Raw genomic sequence first — 6,000 nt, 5'->3', positions numbered from 1 at the left:
GCATGTAAACTCTTGGGAGTAATGCAACTTTCACCTCAATTAAACAATTATTACATACATTTTCAAATATAAAGCAAAAATCTATAAATAAAAAAAATGTTTGATATGCTTGCAATTACCAGTAATTTAAGTGTTACTGTATTATAATTATCCAGCAAGAATTTAATAGTATGGCTATTCATTCATGATGAATATTGCTTGATACATTTACACTCAACGTGAAAGTTTAAAAGTTCATGCGAGTAGAAGGAATCTTTCATTTTCCGAATAGAAAAGGCTCATATTTTTTATATCACTAATTGGGAATAAAATTGTTCTCGAATCTTAATAATTAATCTGATTATTAATTTTCAGTCGAGACATTAATTGAAAAAACTATTGAATTTGATGAAACTAATTATTTCCCCTATTCAATATCCATTTTAACAAACAAACTTGAGTTATCAAGGTTGCAAAATCAATAATTTTGGTAAACATCTAAAGCAACAACCCAAGACTTTAACTTCAAATTTAGCATTTAAATCCAAAGTACTAGTTCCCTTGTTAATTGCCATAGATGTCTATGTCTATTTGTAACTTGTTAATCTGAACTTTGAGATTCTAAAAGTTGAATTTGAATTTGGCTGTTTATTTATTCATATATCATTTTGGTGGTTGAGAATAAAAATCATACATAAATAAATCGCACATAACTAATTCCAAATTTGGCTAAAATTCTTGGTAAATTTAACTTGCGAAAACCACTGTGAAAAACTATTCACGTGATTCAGCTTGTTCTACCAAGTTCCACACATGGACCCAGATTGAATTGTTTGCATCATGAATCAATTAGGAGGTCCATGTCTCGTAGGACCTACGGCAACAACAATATTATTAAGAAGGTTTTTTTAATGTTTTGGTTGTTGCAAAATAAACAGTGCTTTTCTTTTTAATATTTTTTTAGGGTATGTCGACTAATCCCTACTTAGACTTTTGATAAGGTGAACCTTGTTGTTAATGAAATCGGAACCACGCATTAAAATTAGGAGTGGACCCGTACTAAGAAGACAACAACAAAAGTGTTATTCTAGCAAGGTGAGATCGGCTACATAAATTACATGATTTCATTCGGTTCTGTTCGGTTAAAAACTAGATCTTTAGAGATGTTATTTACAATGATATCTCTCTTTTATAACTTCTTTCATTATCCTTTTTGGTTTCTTGGGGTGGATGCATGTTAAGGGGCAGATGTATCTCTTAGAAGCTTGAACTTTCTAATATCATTAGGATTTTTATACTAAATATTTATAGAGAAATCTTGTTGAACACTCTAGTAGAGTTTCCTCAACCATTTTTTTATTATTAGACTCGAACTCAATCTCAATAAGACCTAATTCAATAATATTTGAAACGACTTTTTGGTGAATTTTATACAATTTGTTGATTATGATGAGGGGAAAAGAAAAAGAAAAATAGTAATTTCCCTTGATGTTTTATGCTCACATAAAAGTGTTGTCAATTGAGCCAGTGGAGATGTTTTGTCAACAAGTAGTTTAAAAATCTCGTTTGTCGGTAAAACGAGGAAATAGCTTATCCATTGCAACGAGGCGTGAGTGCAACAAATTGTAGTAACATGACAAAGCACAAGGCAAATCCAGGGGAAAACAGTGTGCATGGAACCCACTTGAGGCAATGAATTCATAAAATCTTGTGGATGTTGCCAATTCATTAAGTGAATGATTGAGGGGAGAAAGCATTAATGAGATTATAGCATATTTGTTGCTATTGTTTAATGAGGGGGTTAGATGCATTGCATCCATCTTGGATGGGCCATGGCATGCTGAAAAGAGGATGGGCAATGTGGGTTCTCCAACTTAAGAGCTTATTGTGAACCCCTTTTAAAGCCACTTTTGCCTCTTCACTTCACTCCAACTCAATCTTCCTTATTTGACCCACTTTTGACCATGGTGTTTCCTTGTCTCTTAGAGCTAGCATGCATGAATAAGGAGGAGGAATATGGACTTAAAGGGTCTTAAAGTTTAGTTGATGATGCTTGAAAGATAGGTATATCATATATTCCCAATATGGATTGAGATTTGGGGACACATGTAGTTGGGGAGAAAAGACTAGTAATTAAATTAACTTGGGCAAGTTCAAGGACCCGAGAAAAAGTACAATGTGCTCACTAGTCACTACCAAGTGAAAGTGGAAGTTGTTAGGTGGTCAGGTGTACCATAACCCCACCAATTGTGCCAAATTGGAAGCAAAACCATTCGTATCTGTTTGGATGGTCTAATATTTAACATTCAAAACAAAGTTCATGACTCTACAATTGAAACATTTTCACCCCATTTTTGTTGTTATCTTCTTGAAACCAACATGTTCAATTCACACTATTAAGGTCAAGTGCTGCATGTTGACTTGGCAAGATAGGGTTTGGACCAAATTTTTTATTAAGATGGCTGTCTCTTCATGATACTGCTCAGGGATTCTAAATTTGTAATCTGCCATTCAGTTCGTGTTAATAATTCACTTCACATCAGCCTCCATTTCCACACCTCTGGATTTTGCACCTAGACTTTTGCAACTAGCTAAGATACAACATTGGGACAGGATTAATTAATCTCAAGTTATCAACAAGGAATACAATTAATGAATCTTTACATCACGACTATGTTTATCTTTTTAAGTTTTTTTTTTCTTTTAAATAAAATACAAAGTGGAATTATGAAGACTCTATGGGGAATGTACGTGCAGGTTCGAGGATATTGAAAAGTAATTCAAATTTTTAATATATTATTTAGATATAAAAAGATATTATTATTTTTATTGAGATGATGTTTAAAATTGAAGATATTATTTTTATCAGGGAATTTTTTTTTTCAAAGATGCAAGATAAATAAATAGTCCTTTTAAATGAGAAGAATTGTTTACCGTATAAAATGGACTGTATAATGATAAGTTTCTTAAGTTTCGTTAAAAAATTTGTAATAATATTTTTCAAGTTTTTTTATAAAACTTATAATATAATTTGGGATAATAAATATTCATTGGAGTATTATTGTGGATATAGATAGGAAAAATTAAATTATGTTAAATAAATTTATGTAGTTTTTCTCTATTTTTTATAGTATTTTCTTTTTGTATATGTTCTCGTTATACATGAAGAAATAATTTCTTTTGTCTCAACAATACTGTCCCAATATATTCATTTAGGTGTTTAAAAAGAGCCTTGGAAATATTTCTCTCAAAAAAAGGAAATATTAAGGCCATTTACTTTGAGAAAATATTTTCTATTTTTTATTTTATTTCTTAAAATAAAAAATTATTATGTTGTTTCCAAATATTCGTACAAAAATAATGAAAACAACTGTTTTTATTTTCTCAATTTTCCAATTGACTATTTAAAAAAATTAAAAATAAGTGAGAATTTTATAATTAAAATAAAAAAAAACATTATCTTGAAATAAAGACACCCTTAATTTTTATGTACAATCATTAAAAATAAGTTGTTTGAAGATAATATGAAAACATATATCACAATTAGCATTATGTAAATTGAGTTGGCTTAGAATATAGTAGTATTTCTCTATTATAAATTAGAATTCATAACTTTCACTTTCTTTTGTCTCTCAATTAAATATTCTCTTTTGTCTTCTTTGGAGTTATATTTAAGATATTATCCCACCAATAAGTCAAATATTTTCGACCACCAATGAAGGCCCATGTGATGTTCTAAAGCCTTTATTTTTTTCAATTGTGACAAACTGGAAGTGAACTATTATTTGTTAAATAAAGGCCAACGTAGAAAATTCAAGCCCATATGATTTGTTCCTTTCAGAGTCCAGACTTAATCCTGCCCCTCGTATACATGACAATGTTACTGTTTGGTCCAGTCCATAAATTGATTGCACAATACTAAGGACATTTTTCAATCAATTTCTTTATAAACACTTTTAAGAAAAAAAAATAGAAAGAAAAATTAAAATAAATTTTTCTAATAACAGAAAGTTTTTTACAAAATAACTTATATATAAGTTAATTTCAGTTTTTATGGAGAAGGTTATTTTTTCTTTTTCCTTTTTGCTATCTTGAAAGTAGTTCTGGAACTAAAGCTTTCAAAATGTCTTTTACCGATCAAAAATTTGAGCCTTTTCTTTTAATTATTGACAAAAAAGAAAATAAGTCTATTTTATAAAGCGTCATTTTCAAGGGACAGCTAATGACAACAACCATATGCTAAATTTGGTTTGGTTGATTTGAGAGCGGATATTTAGTTTGCTCAGAATTCTTTGTGACTGCAAATAAAATTATAATTAAAATAGTTGGAAATGACCAAATTATTTATATTTATGGATAAAATTCAACATGATATAAATTTGGAAATTGGTGTTTTTCTTTACGGAGGAGGCAAGTTTTATTTTTGAAATATTTGTAATATAGAGTATTTGATATGTGAAATTATTTAAACACTTAATTATTTTAATAAAAAAAATATTTCAATAATAATTTATTAGTAATTTTTTATTGTTTTTGTCTTTGTTATTTTGTAACACTCATGTTAGTAGGTCTATTTTGGACTGGGTTAGTAGGTTGGACTCGGTATTAGTTGATTGAGTAATCTATATTTAGGTTTAAGGAGTTTAAGAAAGGTTTTTTTTTTTCTTTTCAAAATGGTCTTATAAAACTTATTCCTAGTGTGAGAGAGAGCTTTTCTTCTTTCTTCTCCTTCTTAAGACCTTTTTTTTCCTTGTGTAGCTGATCGGTGCTAGTTGGTGAGGTTTCTATGCTAGTGAAGCCTAGAGGAATCATGTGGAACTGTACAGAGCTGTGCGGAGTGTTTTCCTTCTTCCATTTTCTCCTTAACTGATTTTGGTTCTACAAGAGGTAAGAGAAGCTAAAATTCTTGTTTAATGGAGTTGTTGAGTTGTTAATTTAATAATGAGTTGAATATTGTTAGAACCTTTGAGATTCGTAGTTGTACAAACTGATTTCATAGTGGGTTGCATGTTGAAATTAGGGTTTTGATGTTCTCTTGAGTGAGCTAAACAAAAATGGATAAACTTAATAACTTGATGATTGCATGTGTTATTTTTTGTTGGAAATGAGTTGAGAATGTTACATATATATGAAATTTGACGTTGCATGTGGTTGATTTATAAGTTCCATGTGTGAATCTGAAGTTATGGAGTTGAATGACATAATGATTGTTCTTGTTTTGCAACTGAACATTAGGCTCATAGTGATTTAGGTGTTGAGTATTGCTTCTTGGAGTTGAGCATTGCTCCTTGGAGTTGAGCAATTAGGCTTGTAGAGATTTAGGTGTTGAGCATTGGAATCACAAAGATTTATATGTTAAGCCTTGCTTTTCGATGCTAGGCGGTAAATTCTTTGTTGCTCTCCCTTGTTCCTCTTGATGAAATTAACAACTAAAAGGGTTCTTGAAGTTAGGAGTCTTTGAATCATGGTGAATCCTTGATGTATGGTTGCAAGTTTCTTTGTTGGTGAAATCTTGATGCATATGTATGTTGATATGTGATAATGAATGCTTATGTGAAAATTAGTAGATGAATTGATGATGTTAAGATGTAAGTTATATATTGTATAATTGTTAAAGTTGTGAAGTTGTAGACATGTAGTTGAGTTACATGTCTTAATTGAGATATATAGATGCTAGGGGTGAATTATGTTATTTTTGAAGTTGTTTTCCTTCTAATATCTATGTGGACTGTGGTCCAACATATCCTAGTTGAATGATTGTCCTAGTAAAGTAACGAAGTTGAAGACTTGGTCTCTAACTTAGTATTGGAGGGTTGTGGTATTTGGAAGGTAATTAGTGGGTTAACCCCATAGGTGACTTGTTGTTGCAAGCTAATCCCATAGTAAGGGCCTAGTAAAATTATTTTATCTTAACATAGTATCATACTTCCTAGTTTAAGTGATAAAACTTGAGAAATCAAATTAAGTTATCTATACTTGACTCTCTTTGAGGCCTAACGCTATATTATACATGACTTGGTT

Source organism: Cajanus cajan, chromosome 1 (assembly GCF_000230855.2).
Source record: "Cajanus cajan strain Asha chromosome 1, NIPB_CcT2T_4, whole genome shotgun sequence".
NCBI lineage: Eukaryota > Viridiplantae > Streptophyta > Magnoliopsida > Fabales > Fabaceae > Cajanus > Cajanus cajan.
The sequence above is the reverse complement of the archived record's forward strand: the minus strand, read 5'-3'. Positions refer to the sequence as shown.